Source organism: Lissotriton vulgaris, chromosome 11 (genome assembly GCF_964263255.1).
Source record: "Lissotriton vulgaris chromosome 11, aLisVul1.2, whole genome shotgun sequence".
Classification (NCBI taxonomy): Eukaryota; Metazoa; Chordata; class Amphibia; order Caudata; family Salamandridae; genus Lissotriton; species Lissotriton vulgaris.
The window spans coordinates 368339269-368361290 of record NC_141699.1 but is presented as its reverse complement, the minus strand read 5'-3'; the positions used below and the strand labels follow the sequence as shown (position 1 = coordinate 368361290).

Sequence of the window (22022 nt, the reverse complement as noted above, 5' to 3'; positions counted from 1 at the left end):
GAGTATGATACCAAACATGACTGGGTTCGGTGCAGTCTATAGTTAGACATCTCGTAATGACTGAAGTCTATTGTATGTCTTAAAATGGCTGATCGCACTTACAAAGCCTGGATAATCAACTCTGAGTTTTGTAGGAGTGTTCTGCTCATGCTGGGGTACCCTGATACTTGTAACCAAGCACCCTGCCCTCATGACTGAAGAGCCTGCCATAGTGGTGACTTATAGGTGAGAGGTGCAAGCACCAACTCACACAGGCTGCAATAGCAGGCCTATAGTCACAGTTTAACCCCTTCGCTGCGGGGCAAATTCCGCCGCAGTGCGAGAGGAGGCGGGGCAGAGCATGGCGCTCCAGTACTGAGGACAGCTCCCGGCCTTCATAAATCTCGGTGGGTGTGTGCTCATGACGGCCGGGTGCCGAATAAATACCATGTTGGCGGCGCAGCGCTGTTCGGACGGCACCCGGACATCATGAGCACATGCCTACTGTGACTAAAAGTGGGGATAACCTTGAATGCAGATCCTACGTTTCTACATTTCCTTTAAAGGGCTGGGATCCTGCTAATCAGGACCCCAGTCACTGTACTTTCTCACCTAAGTTTGACAGTGGTAAGGTACGAGTTACTTACCTGCGGTAACGATGTATCCGGTAGAGACGTTGTCCAGCTGCAGATTCCTTAACTTAGAATATCCCCAGGCGTCAGACTGTATGGGACATTTTTTTTTTGCAGCACATCTGCGCGGCGGGGGACAGCACCACATGACCCCGCCCTGACATCGTCCACGTACGTGACGTCAGCGAGGTCATATAAGTCCCTCCCGGTGCGTCGTAAACATTGGCACACATTAGAGGACGAGCCCCCTACACATCCGGTCCTTCACGCGATCCTACAGATGGGCCCATGGAGGCATTTAGTTACTTGGATATACAAAGCTATACGCTGCCTTAAGCAACCCTCACTTGCAACTCTCAGAGAACAATGGGAAGATGACTTTCGCAGGCCTTTACATGATAGGGAATGGGTCAAAGCACTAGCATACACCAAGAAGGTATCCCGCAACTACCGCTTCAAAAACATACAATTACATATTCTGCATCGGGCATATCTTACTCCTGCAAAGCTCCAGAAGTATTTCCCCGATGGCACCTTTGTATGCCCAAGATGTCAGGAGCCAGCTGCCTCCTTTTTCCACATGCTGTGGGACTGCCCGTCCCTCCACAGCTATTGGTGCCCCATCCATACTACTCTTGGAACCGTCACTGGCCTCCCGGATCTGTACACGTGGGAAGCCAGCGCCCTTGGTATCGGTAAGCGTCGCAAGCACATGAAAGTCGAAATGCGCTTTGCGCTTTGCCTCTCTAGTACTCCTCCTGGCCAAAACGGTGCATAACAATGCACTGGAAGGCACCTGATGGTCCCCCCTGGTGGCGTGGCGGACGCGCCGGGAGGTGGTTCCCCCAGGCCCTCTATAGCCCCGGGGAGTGTTCGAGGGGGGACACAATGGGCCCACACACCCAATGGGGCAGTCCAAATGGAAGTCATTGACTCACCGCCACAATCCCACGCAGATGGCTCCTAGCACTGTCCCTCCCCCTCCTCCAGTTCGATATGGTGCAAGTCCATCATGTTATACCGTAATAGTGCAGCTCCCAGGTGTCCCCACATGCGTAAAACCAGCATACGACACAGTGCATCCCAGTTTTATTTGTTACCCCAAGTTTATTTACGGTTTACATAAGGCAGAACTTCCGAATCCCCCACGAGTTTGCGTATGGGGAGACAATGCATCACACATCCCGAGCGTGACCTGACATGTAACACCTGCGTAAATAACCTGCATATGGACACAGACTTGTGAGGGTCATTGTCATTTATTGGACTGAACGATAAGGCAAGACAGTCCTCAACCCAAATGCTGAGGTGTCATAGTAATCAGTCCCTACGCGGGATCAATTGAATGTCTATATTATTGACAATGAATGATATGATGTATGTATAATGGAAAAATGGCAATAAAAATGTTTTACAAAAAAAAAAATACGTCCCTCCCGGCGCGCTGACGTCAGTTTTCTTCGGAGAAACTTTTCCGTGGCACAACGCGGAGCCACCAAAAAAAACGGAAAGTATGGGAACACTGTGCAAGGGATAAAAAATTCATGAATAAAGAAGGAGGATGGTGCAAGACACCATCGTAAAAGACAGAATTAGACACTCCCACATATAAGTGAAAAAGCTGTGAGAAAGAGCCCTGCAAGCTAAGCGAAGACCTTTCCCCAAGTGCAACAAGGGAAGAATATCTCAACAGACAGAAATAGAAATGACCATGTGGAATTGTGTGGTGCAGCAAGAACGGAGCACAGAGAGAACAACAGTCCACTGCAGGAAGGTATGAAAAGACTGGCACTGCCCCTATAGTAATGGAGGTCTGAAACAGAGGTCAACAGATCCCCAACGGACAACTGTAGAGGAGACCAGAACCCTGAGTCAATAAAGAAGGCGGGAGGGAGGGAAGGCAGCAGGAAAAGAAAAGAAAAAGAAGATGAATCTCCAGGTGAAGGTGAATCAAAAGGCACCATTTTACATGAAAGAAACCCCTTGGAGAGAGTCAGCTGTATATGGCAATTCTCAAGAGGACGCAACAATATGAGCACCCATGAGAGAGAAACCAATGGTAACTGAAAAAGCCAGTGGAGAACCCCACTTGGCAAGGTCTTTGCCAAACGGGGAGGCTGGATGGGCGTTCAAGGAATCTGCGGCTAGACAATGTCTCTACCAGATACATTGTTACCGAAGTTAAGTAACTCATACATCTGATAGAGACATCTAACCACAGATTCCTTAACTTAGAATAGATACCACAGCCATACCCCAAGGAGGAGGGGGTCTGTGACAGAACAACAGAAAGGGCCAAGCACTTGAGCGGCAACAGAGTGACGGACAATGGGGGAGGCTGTGGCGCAACAGCTAGACAGCAACCCAACTAGCTCGGAAGGACAAAAGATAACAGAATGCTAGACATCCCAAAAATGCCAGAACGGTGCTACATCACACCGATATAAGCATCTCCTATATAAGCATGGGAGATAGAAACAGCACCAGTCTTATACAGAATAAAAGAGAGAGGAAGAACGGCCACTCTCAGCTTAATGGAGCACTATGTAAACACCTACCAAAGGTTGAGAAGAAACATGAAGAGATGCAACCAGAGCCTACCAGGCTAGCCCATGGAAGGAAGGCCGGAGAGGCTACAGCAAACAGGGACGGACTGATTACCGAGCGTTTTGGCATGCTGCCGAGCTGGAGGCTGATTTCACTGCAGTGAGGGTTGATTTTGTTGATGGGGACCTGCGTGTGCTTCGAAATAAACAAAGCAAAACAAATGTTTTTCAGCACACACAGGTTCCCATCAACGAAATCAGCCCCCAGCTTGGTAGCATGCCAAAACGCCCGGTAGCCAGTTCGGCCATGAAGCCAAGAACCAAAGGTCAAGAGGTAGAACTCAGCAATGTTTTTAAAAGTGCAGAAGAAACAAGTAACATGCCAAGTGCACACCCAGTCCCAAAAGGGGGAACAGGGGTGAACAGAAACATGCCTAGAGCAAACAGCCACAGAGACCACAAGGTGACGTAGCTAAAATAAGAACAAGACTGCCCGAGCAGGCAGCTTAAAGACTAAGGTGAGAACCAACATACGAAATACAGATATGCGGGGTGTAGACCTAGGACGACTGACATCAGAAGAGCGGTCCTGCATGCCCAGCTAATAAAATATAGGGGGATATCTAATGAAGGAGGCACACCAAAAGGAAGGGGCAGCAGAGGCACCAAAGTACCAGGGCGCAGAAATGGAGGAAGAATCTCCGAATTCTAGACCACTCCCTCTAAAGCCCTCTTCGACATCATCAGGGACTTTGTATCACCCAAAGTATGCAAACAAACGCCCTTGGAATCCCAATCTCAAGAACTTTGTGACTCCCTAGCCGCTTTTTTTTCAGGAGAAAATTTCAATCATCTACTCCAATTTTCCATTACCTGACACGATACCTCTGTGAGCCCTGCCCGACCTTGAAAGATCTATAAACAGGACAGATTGCACTCTTGATTGTTTTGCCCCTGCCTCACTTGAAGAGATAACCAAAGCTCTAAGAGTGGCTAAATCAGGCTCCCCCATAGACCCTTGACCTCCCAAAATTATGACTCTCCTGACCAACAGCTGTGCCCCGGCCATCCAAAAAATATTTAACTATTCGATCCAATCGGGGATAATTCCCATATCCTGGAAGGAAGCGTTTGTTCGTCCCATCCTAAAAAAAACGCCTGGCAAACCCACAAGATCTTGGCAATTACCGCCCTATCTCCCTGCTCCCATTACTGGCCAAAACGCTAGAAAGCATTATAATCCGGCAGCTAAGCAGTTACCTGGAAACCAATACCATCTTGGACCCCTCGCAATCAGGGTTCCGTCCGGGCTTCAGCACGGAGACCGCCCTGTTAGCCGCAACGGACTCCCTGAGGGTGACTGTAGATGCTGGAGGATCAGCTATACTGATTCTTCTTGACCTCTCTGCGACCTTTGATACCATCTCCCACACCAGGCTCGCGGAGAGGTTAACATCCTATGGCATCAAGGGTGCAGCCCTCAAATGGCTTCAGAACTTTCTGGCAGACTAAGCATGGGCGGAAAATCCGTTTCGCTTGCGGCTTTTGCGGATTTTCGGTAAATTCGCAATCCGCGAGATTCGCGAATCTCCCGCAAAATCCGCAAATCCGCGAGCAGCGGATTTCATGGCTTGCTCGCACTGTTCGCGTGAGTTCGCGGCTTCCCAGTACAACTTTGCGCCCCGCGAATAAGCGCAAAATTGCAGAAATACGATCTTAGCAAAACTGAAACTACTTACCAGGTTCAAAAGTTCAGGCTCATCATTAGTAGCCATTTCCTGTAGTGCTTCCTGAGGGGCCCCTCCAGAGTTCAGTTGCCAGTTGCAACTATTATGTGACCCTGCTCTGAACCTCAGAATAGTTACACATATGCCACAAAGGTCCTGAATTACAGCTAAGGGAGACAAGCAGGAGCCAGGCTGGAGGTTCAAATCCATTAATCAGCCCCTAATTCATTATTGTCAGTTGGGGCAGGGCAGGTGTTGTAACTAATTTTGCAACAATGAAAGCACTTAGCAAGTGCAAAAGATCACTAATCAGGAAGCACTAAGGAAGCAGGTGCCAGCTAAAAAAATATTCTGTGACACATTAATCAGCCCCAAATTAATTCAGGTCACTTGAGGCAGGGAAGGTGTGCTTGCGTTGCCACCATAATGTACACTGACTGGACAACCAGAGGGTGCTGTGATGAAACAGAGGGTGGCATGGGTGGGCCAGAGGGTGGCATGAGTAGTCAGAGAGTGGCAGTGGTGACAGAGAGTGGCAGTGATGAAGAAGAGTGTCCCAAACAGGCTGGACACGTAGAAACAACAAGTTCGCAAAACTTGCGACCCGACAGGTAAGTTCGCGTCTTGCGAAATTGTACAAAACCCTCGCGAACTGGCAGAAACCCGCGCGAACACACAAAAAAATCCGCAAATTCGCGAGAATTCGCGGATTTTGCGGATTGCGAGTTCGCAAATCCGCAAAATTCGCGAACGCGAGATGCGCAAAATTCGCCCATGCTTATGGCAGACAGATCCCAAACAATCATCATGGGCCCTTTTCATTCAGAGAAAATATCATTGGACAAGGGTGTTCCTCAGGGCTCCTGCCTTAGCTCGACCCTTTTTAATATTTATATGGCGCCATTGGCTAAGACAGTAGAAGCATTGGGTTTTGAAACCATCTCCTACGCTGACGACACCCAGCTGCTGTTTAAGATCGTCCCAAACCCTGAATCTGATAAACACCGTTTTGCCAAAGGTATACTGGCAATATCTAACTGAATGACAAACAACTGCCTCCAGCTGAACCCGGACAAAACAGAAGTCATGTTACTAGGAAAGGCCTCTGCAGTATGGTCCAATGAATGGTGGCCTGCGCAGCTGGGTGTTCCCCCTGTCCCTAAGCAGAGTGTCAAAAATGTAGGCATAAAGCTTGATCGATCACTATCAATGTAGGACCACGTAGCAGCCACCACAGGTTCTTGCTATTATAGTCTTCGATTGCTCCGAAAAATCGTCCCGTATATACCAACTGACCATCGTAGAATGTTGGTCCAAGCGATGGTGATCAGCTGTTTGGACTACGGGAACGCTTTATTAGCCGAGGTGGGGGTGACACTACTAAACAAACTACAGGTCATTCAAAATACCGCCGCCAGAATGATCCTAAATATGCCTGCAGCCTCACCGTCGCTGCCTTTGTTAAAGACCTACATTGGCTACCGATAAAAAAAAGATCCATCTTTAAAATTTGCTGTCTGTCATTTAATGCATTAAACGTCAGAGGCCCGCAATATCTACAAAAGAAACTGAATAAATACACTCCTGTACGTCGGTTGAGATCTGGCTCCTTGCAGTTGCTTCATATACCTCGCATCCGTCTTAAACGCACAGGTGGCATGGCCTTTTCCTATCTGGCCCCTAAATATTGGAACAGTCTGCCAAAAGCTCTGAGGGATATCCCGTCGTATGGAACCTTCAGGAAACAACTAAAAGCCTTCCTGTACTAATTACCACCTCAGCTTAGCTCCGTTAACAGTGTTGTTTCTCGAGGCAGCGCCGAGATGCCCCAGGGTGATTCGAACGCTATATAAGAGTAAATAACATAACATAACATAACATAACATAACATAACATAACTGGAAGGAAAGTAACCCTTGTCCAGAAAGAGAGCTATCGTTCAGTATCTGAACACCAAGAAGGGAGCAGTGTAAAACTGGGGAACCACCCCAGTAAGTGGAACGCAAAAAGGGACCTTATTTGCAATCCCGCATGCATCACTGAATAGCTCCCTAACACATGGGGACATTGGACCAGACCTCGCATTCTCGAAAAGAGGTGGAGACGTAGGAAGAAGAGTACCCATGGAACATGTGCTATGCTATGCTATAGTGATTTATATAGCGCACGGCTGCCTCAGCAAAGGGGCGTCCCGGCGCTGCGGAAGGACAGAGTGCAGTGAGGTGGAGACGCTAAGGAGGGAACTATTGTTGAAAGAGGTGTGTTTTGATAGCCTTTCTGAAGACTAGGAGATCCTGAATCCCGCGGATAGCTTCAGGAGACTGTTCCATAGCTTGGCCGCTAGGAAACTAAAAGAGCGGCCGCCCACTCTAGCCAGTCTGGTGCGGGGGACGATCGCAAGATGCTGCCCCTCTGACCGGAGTAATCTCCTAGGGATGTACTTTGACAGAAGTGGGCGAAGCATTGGGGGGGAGGAGGTTTTAAGAATTTTGAAGGCGAAGCACAATGCTTTGAACTGGACCCTTTTGCCCACCGGGAGCCAATGCAGTTTCTTCAAGGTTCCCGATATAGAGGAATGGCGCGGGAGACCAACCAGAGCCCTGGCGGCCGCATTCTGAACTCTTTGCAATCTAGAGATTTCAGCTAGGTTAGCTCCCAATAAAAGGGAACTCGCATAGTCCAGTCTGGAGAGAATGGTCGCCTGGATGATAAGTTGACGAGTGCGGCAATCAAAGAACTTCAGAATGGGCCTGATGTTACGCAAAACGCCAAAGCATGTGGCGGCAACTTTTTTGGTGTGGTGCGTGAATTTTAAAGCAGAGTCCACCCAAACTCCCAGGTTTTTGACACATTCCTTAGGCATAGGGTGAGGGCCTAGCACATCCGGCCACCAGTTGTCACCCCAGGACGAGGTGTTTTTGCCCAGGAGGAGAATCTCCGTTTTCCCGGCGTTTAGTTGAAGAAAATTCGCCGTCATCCAGTTGGTGATGTCGGTGAGTGTCTGTTTGAAGTGTTGAGCCTCCAGACCACTGTTGTCATTAAGTGACACCACCAACTGGGTGTCGTCGGCGTAGGAAACCAGGGCAAGTCCATTTCTTCTAGCTACCTCTGCCAGGGGGCGGACATATACATTGAACAGGGTGGGGCTCAGGGAAGAGCCTTGCGGCACTCCCTGTCCAATGTTATGTTCCTCCGAGATGTAAGGAGGGGTAGAGACTCTAAAAGACCTGTTGGAAAGGAAGTCTCTAAACCATTCCAGCGCTGGCCCTGTAATCCCAATCTCCTCCAATCTCGACAAGAGGACCTCGTGTGACACCGTGTCAAAGGCAGCACTGAGGTCCAACAGGACCAGTGCTGCCGTGCCTCCGGTGTCTAGGATGGTACGAAGGTCCTCTGAAACACTGAGCAAGGCGGTCTCGGTGCTATGACCAGCTCTAAACCCGTGTTGAGAGTCGTCCAAGATGTTATTGGTAAGGAGGAAATCTGTCAGAATATTATTGACATGTGCCTCGATGATATATAATATAATATATACAGCAAAGTAGGGAAAAACGAGCCACGACTATGCAACATGGTTGCACAGGGACAAACCTAGTGCATTAATGAGACGGTAGCCGCATTTAAAGCATGATAAACACCCCGAAAACCTCCCAAGGAGGAGAATGAGGCAAATAAGCGAGATGACCCATGACGTATAGAAGATGGCGCCAAGGCACAACATTGAGCACCGTACAATGGCAGAGAAGAGAACCAGATGACACATAGAGCCGGAGGGATCTCTTAGGCCTAGTTGACATAAAGCAGAGCTATATAACAGCATACAAGTACCCCACACAGAGTATGCACACCCCAACAACGGGGAACAGCTCTTAGGGCAAACCACAGTCAGAGGACCAGACACAATAATCTGTGGAACACTGCCACAGTAGGGTATTGACAACTTAAAATGCATAATGCATCCAAATGGTGCTAAATGAAAGGGTAACTACCCCGACCATGCGAAAAGAAGACCTGAGGCTTACTGCCAGCCTAAACCACATAACGTATCTAAAGGATGCTAAATGAAAAGGTACCACCCCAGAACTAATGCCTGAGGAATACAGGCCTAAGGAGGAGGGCGATAGTCCGCAAGGAGGCGCTAAACAGCCAATTTGGCGTGAGCATCAAACAACAAAACCCCATCAAAGGGTAAATCAACAAGTCGCTACTGGATATTCTCCGGGAAGACACTATCCCGCAACCAGGTATGGCGCCGCAAGGCAACTGAACCAGCAATAGCGCAGCCTAAGGAATTAGCAGTATCAAAGGCAGAGCGGATCGTAAACTCAGCAGGTCACGGCCATCCCGGAGAAGATGAAGGAGGCCAACACAAGCGCCTTCAGTAGTGGCGGAGAGCAGAGACTCTGCAGAGTCCCACAAGGCAGAGGTAGCCCGAGCCAGGACACACACTGTATTTAGTGACCGTAGGGCGGCACTAGTGGAGGCAAAGATGTTCCGACCCCAAGACTCAATCCATCTGGACTCCCGGGAGCGAGGAAGCATTAGCCGGGGCAAGGAAGGGAAGTCAGTTTGCACAACAAACCTCTGCACGTCAGGATTCACAAATAAGAAAACTGGATCATGTGGAGCAGGACGGTGGCTGTGCAAAACAGAAAGAGTCACCGGAAGCCGTCCGATCCCAGGTACCCAAAAGGGCATCATAAAGAGATGCGCTGAGGCTTACCGCCTGATGGTAACGCTCGCAGCTTTTTAAAATTGTTATTTTATTCACTTTGTTTCCTCTGTTCGAGCTGACTACTAGCTCAGTTGTGCTTTTAACTGCAGCACTTTCACTCACCCTTCCTTGCCGTGTTGTCCCCGCTAGACTCCTCGTTCCACCGCGAGCAGCTTGCGCTCGATTGTTGTGGAGGGAGCCCATCGGTGAGACACTTCGTTCCATCTCTGTACTTCCGGTTGGAGGAGGTGAGCGGTCTAGCGCTCATAGCCCACTCGCCTTAAAACCGGACACAGATGACAACGCGCGTTGGATGCGCTGAGGCTTACTTACTGATGGTCACGATCGCAGCTTTTTAAAATCGTTATTTTATTCACTTTGTTTCCTCTGTTCGATCTGACTACTAGCTCTGTTGTGCTTTTAACTGCAGCACTTTCACTTACCCTTCCTTGCCGTGTTGTCCCCGCTGGACTCCTTGTTCCACCGCGAGCAGCTTGCGCTCGATTGTTGTGGAGGGAGCCCATCGGTGAGACACTTCGTTCCATCTCTGCACTTCCGGTTGGAGGAGGTGAGGGGTCTGGCGCTCATAGCCCACTCGCCTTAAAACCGGACACAGATGACAACGCGCGTTGGATGCGCTGAGGCTTACTGCCTGATGGTAATGCTCGCAGCTTTTTAAAATCGTTATTTTATTCACTTTGTTTCCTCTGTTCGAGCTGACTACTAGCTCTGTTGTGCTTTTAACTGCGGCACTTTCACTCACCGTCCTTGCCGTGTTGTTCCCGCTGGACTCCTCGTTCCACCGCGAGCAGTTTGCGCTCGATTGTTGTGGAGGGAGCCCATCGGTGAGACACTTCATTCCATCTCTGTACTTCCGGTTGGAGCAGGTGAGCGGTCTAGCGCTCATAGCCCACTCGCCTTAAAGCCGGACACAGATGACAACGTGCAGCGGACGCGTGCAGCGGGCGCGCCGTCGGCACGCCGAAGGCGCGCCAAAGGCAAGCCCGTCTGCGCCCGTCCGTGCCAGTCCGGGCCTAGGGGCTATCCCCTCTGCTGGTCGTCTGTCTACTAGGGTGTATTCCTCTCAGAAACTCTACTCCGTACGTGGCCAAGATTTACTCGCCAAGAATCTTTTGACTCCCGATGAATGCCCTAACCTACTGCCACCCCCACGACTGTCTCAGCCCACCCTGACCACTATGTCTGTGGCGAGCTCAGACCGTGCTACTCGATAACGGAGTGTCCACCTTGTCCGTCCTGACTGTGACCAGAACCGCTTATCGTTCTGGTATTTAAACACCCGCTCATTGGTGAAACACCAAGCTGAGATATTCTATCACCTCGAAACACATAAGCCAGACATATTGTTATCTGAAACATGGCTTACAGCTGACACCACTCCCGATATCCTGGCTGCTATTCCTAATGGTTATTACATTCTTCAGGCAAATCGGTAGCAGGGAAAGGCCGGGGTTGGGGTTGCTGCTATAATTTCTCACGCGCATAAAGTTAAATCTCTCAGCATGCGCCCCATACACTCGGTGGACTACGTAATTTTAAAATTTGACTTGGAAAGCTTCCCCCTCACTGTTGCTGTCTTTTAGCGCCCCCCAGGACAGTTGCCTAACTTACTGCCATCATTTGGCAATATAGCAGCTGAACTGGCCATCAATCACGCCAGGACTCTCATTATAGGCGATTTCAATTATTGGCCCCAGTCCCAACGCGAAAGTGCTCCCTTTAGGGAGTTCACGGACCTTTTAACCAGTCTGAATTTTCTCCAACACGTCCACACTCCTACCCATGATAAAGGTCACATCCTCGACCAGCTATGGGCTCTAAACCAGGAAATTCTAACCTTACAGATTTCCCCATGTGCTTGGTCAGACCATTTCTTTATTTCCTTTCTGGTACCCAAAGCCCCCTCCATTACACGGTGCCCTACTAATCGTCTGCTTATTCGGAATTGGGGCAAGGTAAATATCCCTTCACTTTGTCTCTCACTGGCTTCCACTACCCCCTCCTTACTGGACGAGACAGGTTCCCCCCTGTCTGTCCATACCCAGGCTGATAGAATCCACACCTGGGTTGCAAAACCCGAGACACTGTTGCCCCTCTGATGAAACTCAAGACCAAGCGCAAATACGACGCACAGCGCTGGTTTCGCAAATCATTACTTGGCCTGAAGTTATCACTTCGACAAACTGAGCGTAAGTGGAGAGCAGATTACTGCCCACTCAGAAAGCTCACATTTCTTGCAGCGCTCAAAGAATATAAGATGGCCATCCTTGAGGCTAAAACCAAATATTTTTCTGAAAAAGTTTTGAACTCCACTAACAAGTCTAGGGAGATATTCACCATTGTGGTTGAGCTGGCCAAACCCGATCGGATCACTATGACCCCCTCCATTTCACAGTCTCTCTGTGACTCTCTTAACAATTATTTTGTTGAGAAAATTGCCCTAATCAAGGCAAGTATTCCTATAACCGATGCAGGTTTCCATACAGACAGTATTTTCAAAAACACTGCCTCATTTTCGACCTTCCCCCCAATCACACAGGAAATGTTAACATCCCTTTTTAGGAAGGTTCGCTCTGGTTCCCCCGCTGACTGTTGTCCTGCCCGCATTGCCCGGGAGATTTTCCTTAGTCTCCCAGAGGCACCCCTTGCACTATTTAACAACTTCCTTGCATCAGGGACAGTTACCAATGCATTTAAATCTGCTGTTGTCTCACCCATCCTCAAAAAACCCGGGGCAGACCCTCTGGTCTTGAGTAACTTTCGTCCAATATCTCTGCTCCCTTTCCTGGGTAAACTTCTTGAAGCCTATGTAGCTGGCTGCCTTGGCTCCTTTATAGAAAACTCCCAGTTTCTAGATCAACACCAGGCCGGCTTTAGACCACGCCACTCTACAGAAGCCGTAATGGTGGCAGTTCATGACGAACTGAGAAAGGGGGCAGACAACAACATCTCACAAGCCCTGGTGCTCCTTGATTTGTCGGCAGCTTTCGACACCGTTGACCATACCATCCTTCTTCAACGGGTCGAGAGCGCCGATATCAGGGGCACCTCACTGAGTTGGCTCACCTCCTTTCTACAGGATCGTGAGCAAGGCGTTCGCCTTGGCCCTTTTACATCCAAAGCCAAAAATCTGACTTGTGGGGTCCCGCAGGGCTCCTCCCTCTCCCCGTTACTATTCAACCTTTACATTTCCCCCCTCATTTCAAAGCTTCGGGAGCTACCAGGGGTCGTCCTCAATTATGCAGACAACCTCCAGCTCATCTTTGATATTGATTCCTCCCCTACCTCTGCCGAAAAATTACAATCTACCATGTCTTTCATCAGCATTTGGATGAATGCAAACCAACTCAAGCTGAATCCTGGAAAGACCGAGCTTGTATTGACTGGGCCCCCAGCTAACCCCTGGAGTTCCAGCTTCTGGCCGCCCTCACTGGGCAGTGCTCCATGCCCGGTGAGCTCGGTCATGAGTCTTGGAGTCACCATCAGCGAGGACTTGACTATGAAACCACAAATTAAATTGGTGCTTTTGGCTTGCTTTTACCATCTCCGCCGCATTAGGAAGATCAGCAGATTCCTCACTCACGAGGCCCTGGTTCAGACCATGCTTGGGCTGGTTATGTCCCGTATTGATTACGGAAATGCGCTGTATGCTGGGATCCCCCTCTATCAATCCCGCCAGCTTCAGCTGATCCAGAACCAAGCAGCTAGGTTGGTTTTCCGCCAGCCCAGGACAAGTTCAGCGAAGCCCGTCCTGAAGAGCTTGCACTGTCTCCCTGTGATCCAGCGCTGCCTCTTCAAGGTGGGCTGCCTGACTCATCAAGCCCTTGCCCAACAGGGCCCGGCATTTATCTCCTCCCGTCTTTATCAATACATCCCTTCTCGAGCCCTCCGTTCCTCGAGCTCCAATCTGTTACTGTCATGTCCGTTTAAACGGAAAAGATTGGGCGGACTGAGATTTGCCTCCCAAGCTCCCCTCTTTTGGAACTCTCTGCCCCCAGGTCTCCGCCTTATCCCTTCCTACCTCAGCTTTTGAAAGGCGCAGAAAACCTGGTTATTTTCTCAAACCTTTGATTAGTCATATTACTGTTCAGGTTATCAACTAGCAGCTCCTTTACCGGTGTCCAAAGCGCCAAGAAGCCGTTGGTGAACGTGCGCTCAACAAATTCTTTTTTTTCATTTCATTTCATTTCATTTCAGAAGCTTCGAAGGGCAGAAGCGGCTCCACATTCCCTGACCCAGGGTGAAGGACATCAAGTAGAGGGGTCACACACAAGGGTGCTGAAGGGGGTTGCAGGTTCAAAATCTGAGTGGCCAAGGAGACTACTCTCAGAAAAGCCGCACCAGCCTCTGTAGCCCTCCGTGGAGGGGACAGCAGCTCATCTGTAGGTGAGGGCTTTAAGCTAACCCTCCCAAGACACTGAGGGTGCGACCAATGCCCAACTGAGGGGAGCCCCATTGACGAATGGGGGTCCCTATTGGGCTCTTGAGGAGGAGAGGAGCCTGCAACATCCGGGGGCTCCTGAGGATGCGGGGATCCTGCCGGGTCCACATATTCTAAGGGGGCACAAGCAAGAATACATCTGGCGTTGCCGTGCGTGCGAGCAACGCCAAACTCCTTCCAGACTCTTCAGAAAAAGAGTCAACAACCCAGTGTCGATGCTGCGCCAAAATAACTTTAGTCGGCGCCGATCGTGCCCCGTCCGGCGCCGACTCGAATCCATCCGGCATCGAGTCGTCCCCGTCCGGGGCCGAATCCACACGTTCTCCTTCCGAAGAAGGAGATGGCGCCGGAGCCGGGAAGGCAAGCCTCCGGCGCTGCACCGGCACGAATCAGCCTCAACCACAACAGGCTCAAAGCAAGAAGCAGAGGCGGAGATGAGGAGGCAAGTTTACGGCGTCGGAAGGGCGCTGACCCCAGCTAAGGACAGGCAGCCGCCTGCCCGGAAGGCCGAGGTGTGCTCAAAGCAAGGCTTTGAGCACCAGTAACCACCTGCAATGCCACAGGGAGCCCAACGGGACTAGGCAGAGCGGCAGGGGTGTAATGGGTCATAGAGGGGGACCCAGCCGGGCCGCAGCCTGACAACACCACATCTCCGACGTCCCTGGAGGGCAAGGGCTCATTTGGCGTCGGGGGCAAACCCACTGGCGAGTCCGTCGGGGATCACGCAAGTAGCGGAGGCCCCGAGGATGCCCCAGAGATGGGAGAGGACCCAAGGGAGGCCTGCAGAGCCGTGGCATAGCCCTTCATCTGGATCCTAGTCGCACCCGGATAGGGCGGATAGAGGGGGGGGGGTGACTGTTGGAGGCGCACGACCGGAATGTTTCAGGAACCAGTGCCCCCAATAACAGATGAAAGTGAGGTTGAGGACCTCGGCGACTTGCGCCGCGACTTACTAATAAGTGGCGAACGACGGCCCCGGGCCCCAGAGGGCAATCAATGGCGGAACTGCCGGGGATGAAGAGGCCAGGGGACGAGACGACTCCGACCAGAACAGACAAGCCAAAAGAAGCTTCATCCGGCACTCCCGCCGGGACTTCGTCTTCAGGTGTTGGCAGGCGTTGCAGTCCGTGGAGTCATGGTGCTTGCCCAGATACCACATACAGATGATAAGATGTGGGTCCATCACAGACATTTGCTATGAACAGGAAGTACAAGTTTTAAAGCCCGAAGGCATCGCACATTGTTCCAGAAGCGAAGCGTTGAAAAAAGGCCTAAAAATAGGCCAGAGGGACAGCTTACTCCGTATCCGCGTTGCACGCGGAAAAGAAGGAAACTGACGTCAGCGCGCTGGGAGGGACTTATATGACCTCGCTGACGTCACGTCCGTGGATGACGTCAGGGCGGGGTCATGTGGCGCCGTCCCCCGGCGCGCAGAGGTGCTGCTGAAAAAAAATTTCTGGATCCAGTCTGACACCTGGGGATATTCTAAGTTAAGGAATCTGCGGCTAGATGGCTCTATCAGTTTACTTTGATACCATCCCAATTGGCTACTGGTGTACCCATGTAAGTCCCTAGTATATGGTACTAAGGTACCCAGGGATAGGTACACCAGGAATCTCCCACGGGCTACAGCATGTATTATGCCACCCATAAGAGACCACTCAAACTGTGACTACAGGCCTGCCATTGGAGTCTGTGTTAGTTGGTACTAACACCACTTACAAAAGATATAAGTTTCCTTATATCTTAGGTCACTGCACTTAAAACTTATAAGTCACCCCTAAGGCAGGCCTTTCAATCCTGAAGGCAGGGTGCTAGGTTATAAGAGTGAAGCTGCCTTGCATGAGTAGGGCACCCCTACGAACCCCGGAGTCGAATCTCCAGACATTGTAAATGTGTTCAGCCATTTTCATAAAAACAGTGTCCATGCGTTATTACGAGATGGCTAACCATATATTGGCTGTGCCGAACCTGAGCATGTTTGGAATCAAACATATTGGAATCATACCCCAACACCTTTAACTGTGTTGGAGGTATGATTCCATAACTGGGGGCTCCTCCAGAAAGTCCCCGGTACTTCCGGTATAAGCCTTCCAGGGGCTGCCAGCAAGCTAGTGCTGCTGCCGACCCCAGACACAATTCTGCAGTCCTGCTGCTGAGCTGAGCTCGAGCGGGGGAAGGAAGAACAATAGGTTTCCTGTCACATGGAAGTGTGACCACTTACCAGACAGGAATTAGTGTAATGGGCACTTGCCAGCACCACCGGGCTGCTTTGAGGTGGACATTTGGTGCCCTCCTTGCATACCCTAGTTTGAGCCAGTTCACCCTTAGCTCCCCCTCTGGCACTATTCTGGACCAAGGACATAGGAGTATCCTCCCCTCTTTCCAGCCCCTCCTGTGAGGGCCCTTGAATCACTCAAACCATTTCCCTAGGGTACTTAAGGACTTACCTGTTGGTGGCTCATCTGATCCATTGTGGGACAAGATTCAAACCCAAAACCACTTCAACTTCTACCGTTTGGACACCTGGGCTGCACCTGGAACCGAGACTGCGCCAAGAAAGATTCCTACTGCTCCTGGTCTTGCTGTTCTGCAAATCTTCTGCAAGTCTGTGCTTCTACCAGGTTCCTCTCCAGGCCTGTGGGCGTCAAAGAAACCCAAAGGAATCTCCCTTGGAGTGAAAAAGTAATTTCCCTGCATCTGCAGGCACCACTACAAAGCTGACCGGTCTGCTGCTCCTGATGTCCCACAGACTTCGAAAGGCTCAGTAGGACAGGTGGTAGTTCTGCAACTCCCTCGAGGCCTGACCTGTCCTCTCAGCAAGCTTGAGGCCAGTATCCCTTGTTGGAACCCGCTGGAACAGGAACTCTGCGCACTGCGTCGACTTGCCGTTGCCAAGGCTTGTTGACTCTATACTCCAGAAATCTTTGGGCTATAAGAAGCTACAGCATCTCTTCCTGTCAATATTTTCAGCCTCACTGCATCCTCTGTACTGTGGGCCTGCATCTTTGATGAGCTGCTCGAGGTCCTCTTGCGACTCCTGGACCTTCAGCCTGTGGGTATTTTTTAGGGTCTTCCTTGGCTTCAGTGTGCTCTCCTGCTTGCTTGGGGCCTGCTTTGACTCTCTTGATATTGGTGAGTCCCTTGGACCTTGGTGGTCCCAACGTTGCTCCTTTTTCGTTTAGGTCTGTTGCCACTGCCAAGGCTTGTTGGTGCTCTCGCTGAATACTGACCCCCTGGTTCTCTGCATCCGATGTTGGACAGCTTGTGAAAGGCTCCTGGTCTTCCACAGCATCTCCTGGTCCTCACAGCTGCAGTGAGAAGGTCACTGTCATCACTGCTGCATCTTCCATCATCGATGGTCATTGCTCTCTCATGCCTCCTGGTCACTTCCGAGTGGCATTGACTCTGTCCCCTCTGCGTGCAGGTTCTTCTCTTCAAGAATCCACCCTTGGATTCTACCAGATTCTTTCACATTCGTTACCAGCTGCATCTTTTCTGAAGTCCTCAATTCTAGTCAACAGCAGCTTCCGACGTCACTTCACACCTATGCACCTGGCTTCCCTGGTGTAGGTATCCTGGTTGGGGTATCCACGGGTGGGGTGACTCTCCAACCTTCTGTCTTCCATGGGGTTTCTTAAGGGATCACCGGGAAGAGTCCTTCTTCTTTAAAACTGCAACACAACTTTATCATTGAATTGTATTGAGTATGCTGCTGTGTTTTCACTCGATACACAGCCTCCCTTGGGTTTCTGTTTATTTGCCTTGGGTGGTTCCTTGTGTCCCCAGCTCTTCCGAGTCTCCTGATCCAAGTCCCGACTTTGTTCACAGTTTGTATTCCACTTCATTAGTAAATCGTTTGGTCTCCCCGGAGACCACTGTGTATTTGTGCTTACTTACCTGTTTACAATTGAAGTATTATGTGTAATTGTGTTCATATCTCCGGGTAGGAGATATACCAATGTGTTAGTGAGTGTTTATAATAAATAGACCTATTTTATAACTACACTATGTGGTTCTTTTTCGTTTAACCTGCAATATATAATTAGTTCTGGTAAAACAAGCTGCTTAACACTCCTTCTGGGCTAAGCCTAAAGGCTGCTTCCCACAGCTAACACTTGGAGATCTTTCTATGGTTGTCTAAGATCACTAAAATCACCAAAAGAGTTGCCTGGATTAGTGCAAGGCACTTCACTTTAATAAGTGTGCACCATATACCAAGCCAACCTCCTACAGCTTCAAACAAGATTCTCTGTGATTTAGATTTTTTGAGCCTACAGAAATACATCTCTCATTAAAACAAGCAGCAGAGACCTCAGTATCATAAGAGAAAACCTTCAATGTGAAGAGGAAGCCAACAACCATTGGTTTGATCTGAAGGTCTCCCTGCAACTCCAAACAATGATTTGCCCTCTCCTCCATATTTGTAACTCATTGAAGTGAGTGGCGGGCGGCAATATCCATCATGTGAGAGAGACATCAAAAGACAAATAGGTGGAAATCTATTGCGAAGAGTGATAAAGGGCCAGATGTATCAAGATTCCATTTTGCGAATTCTAAATAGCGATTTTTTTGCGAATCGCTATTTAGAATTCGCAAAATGGAATGTATGTACAAAATCGCTATTTTTTAGCGATTCCTTAATATTCTTTATTTGCGAATTCGCATTTTGCGAATTCGCAAATAAAGAATAATTTCTAATGCCCTGGCCCATAGGAATGATAGTGCAATAATTCTCAAATTGCGAATTCGCAATTTGCTAATCGCAATTTGAGAATTATTTCAAGGGTGCAGGGGTGTCTCAAAGACACCCTGCTGCACCCCTGAAATGTACATGTGTGTGCATGTGGCACACATACATGCCCTATGGGCATGTATGTGTGTCACATGCCACCCTCACAAATGCCAAATAGGGCATTTTTAAAAGAAATCGCAAATTACCACCAACTACAAGTTGGTGGTAATTTGCGAATTCTTAACACAAATTCGCAATTTCAAAAAGTTACATACATATCATTTAAGGAATCGCAAAAATTGCGATTCCTTAAATGCTATGGCAAAATAAGGAATCGCAATTTTTTGCGATTCCTTAAATTGCGATTGTTTGATACATAGCAAATCATGCTAAAAGGCCGTTTGCAAGTCGCAAAAGCCTTGATACATCTGGCCCTATTTGCTGAGTTTCAAACCATTCTCTCCAAACATGTCATCCATAAACCTAGGGCAGTGCCATACTAATCAGCTGCTACAGGAGAGTCACATATAAAGAAATTAAGAGATTGAGCAATTACCACACCCTCAAGAGAATAAAAGAACAAAAACATTAACCCTAGATATACAGAGGAGCAGAGTACCATCCTGGAGTTAAGAAGAGGGAACAAGTGGACGAGGAAGAAATGCGGTACTTACCTGTAACTGCAGTTATCCAGTATTAGTGTCTTTCATAGATTCACATGCCTGAATCATTCCCCGTCGTCGAGACGGGAGCCTCCGGTATATAAAAAAGTAATGTCCTAAGACATACATAAAGAGAATAGGTCTAAGGGTCTCACCTTAGTAACCTATCTAGGTCCTTATGTAGGAAGGACCAAATAGAGTAGGCTCCAGGGTCCCACCTTGGTAGCCTATCTGTGTCCTTTTGTAAAAAAGGACCAAAGTAAAAGGAACAACCAATCAGCTACTACCTCCCTCTAGAACCTTCCTGTGAGGAGCCTCAGTCTCTCAGATTTTCGTACGCACCAAGTTGGTTAGGTGTAAACCTGTTAGAGAGAGGTGAGTCCTTCCAGGGGAGGCGGGAGGGTGCATGTGTGAATCTATGAAAGACACTAATACTGGATAACTGCAGTTACAGGTAAGTAACGCATTTCTTATCCAGTATTTGGGTGACTTTCATAGATTCACATGCCTGAATCAGAGTAGCAAGCAATACAATATGCACATCCTGTGTTGATACAGAAAATATATGCCTGCAAATAAGGAACATTTGTGACTGTAAAAACAACAGCATACAATGTCATGCAGAATCTAGTAATAAAGAAATGTGCATACCAGTCCAGGTTGGTGGGAAGTAGGAGGGCTCACCTCACTGGAATAGATGGCGAAGCACCGCTCTGCCCACTGCTGCGTCTTTCGTCAGCTCAGCATCCAAGCAGTAGTGCCTGGTGAAGGTATGCGGGGACTTCCAGGTCGCCGCTCTACAGATGTCCAGGAGTGGCACTCCAGCAAACAGTGCCGCAGACGTAGACATGGCTCTGGTGGAGTGGGCTTTGGCCCGTGAGTCCAGAGGTCGCCCTGCCTTCTCGTGGCAGAGAGTTATAGCTGAAGAGATCCATCTTGATATACTTTGTTTTGTTAGGGGCGTGCCCTTCCTAGGTCTGCTGAATGCGACAAAGAGTTGGGATGACTTCCTGAATTGTCTTGTTCTATCAAGATAGAATTTGAGGCATCTCTGAAGGTCTAAAGAGTGCAATGATTTCTCAGCCGAAGTAGATGGGTTCGGAAAGAACGATTTAAGAACCACGGGCTCATTTAAATGGAAGTCCGATGGGACTTTGGGTATGAATCGTGGGTTAGTACGCAGGATGACTCTGTCCTCTTTGAATTGTAAGAAAGGGTCCTGGATGGAGAGGGCTTGCAATTCGCCTACCCTTCTGGCCGAGGTTAGCGCCAGTAGGAGGGCTGTCTTCCACAACAGGAATTTGATATCCGATTTGTGGATAGGCTCAAAGGGATGCTTCATCAACTGGTGAAGAACTACGTTGAGTTGCCATGTTGGAGGGACAGGTTTTGGTCTAGGGAAGGACCTAAAAAGGCCCTTTAGGAATTGTTTGATGAGCCTGTCCGCCCACAGGGAAGGGCCCCTAGAAGTTCGAGTGAACCTAGAAATTGCTGCCAGGTGGACCTTGATGGACGCATGGGCAAGTCCTGAGTGCGCCAGGTGTAAGAGGTATGGCAGGAGTTGTTGGAGGGTGACATGGAAAGGATGTAGACCTTCCTTCTCACACCAGACGCAGAAGCGTTTCCATTTGAGAGTATAAGTCTTTTTTGTGCTGTCAGCTCTAGCGTTGGCCAGGACATCTCTGCACTCTTGCGGTATGTTCAGATGACTGAACTCGCGGTATTCAGGAGCCAGGCTGACAATTTCAGAGGGCCCAGGTTCGGGTGGAGAACCTGCCCGTGAGACATCGTGAGCAGGGTCGGGTGACTGTGTAGGCGAGGAGGTGGATGGACCGATAGACGATGGAGCTCCGTGTACCAGTGCTGCCTCGGCCAGGATGGGGCGATGAGGATCAGGGTGCAGGGCTCCGATTTCATTTTCCTGATTACCCTGGGTATCAGTGGGAATGGCGGAAAGGCGTAAGCAAACACGTTCTGCCAAGCTATGGAAAATGCATTCCCTAGTGTTCCTGGTTGGGGAAGCCTGCTTGCGAAGCTTGGGCATTTGGCGTTCTCCCTGGTGGCGAAGAGGTCTATCCGTGGCGTTCCCCACTTCGCGAAGATGTAGTCCATTGCACCCGCGTCTAACTCCCATTCGTGGGATAGGGACTGTTCTCTGCTCAGGGCGTCCGCCAGGACGTTGTCTTTGCCCGGAACGTATTCGGCTTTGAGTGTGATGCCATGTTGGAGAAGCCAGTTCCAAACTCTCTGAGATTCGAGAGAGAGAGAGAGAGAGAGAGAGAGAGCGCGTCCCTCCCTGTTTGTTCAGGTAGTGCATCGTCGTGGTGTTGTCCGTCCTGACTAGCACTGGGGAGTTTCGGATGCGCGGGAGGAACGATTGGAACGCCAGGAAGACTGCCCTTAGCTCCAGAATGTTGATGTGGAGTTTGGATTCCTGTGGCGTCCATTTTCCGTTGGTCTGTAGTTCTTGCAGGACTGCGCCCCAGCCCTCCAAGGATGCGTCCGTGGTGATGATATGTGGTTGCGCCGGAAGCAGGAACGGCAGCCCTTGCGACAGGTGTTTGG

At 49.6% G+C, this 22022-nt stretch overlaps 1 protein-coding gene across 1 annotated transcript in view; it reads right to left on the bottom strand.

Annotated features, from left to right (window-relative positions):
* The window catches only part of LOC147679786 (myoferlin-like), a 3853508-nt gene that overhangs the window by 885113 nt on the left and 2946373 nt on the right, over positions 1 to 22022 (bottom strand). The window lies entirely within an intron of this gene.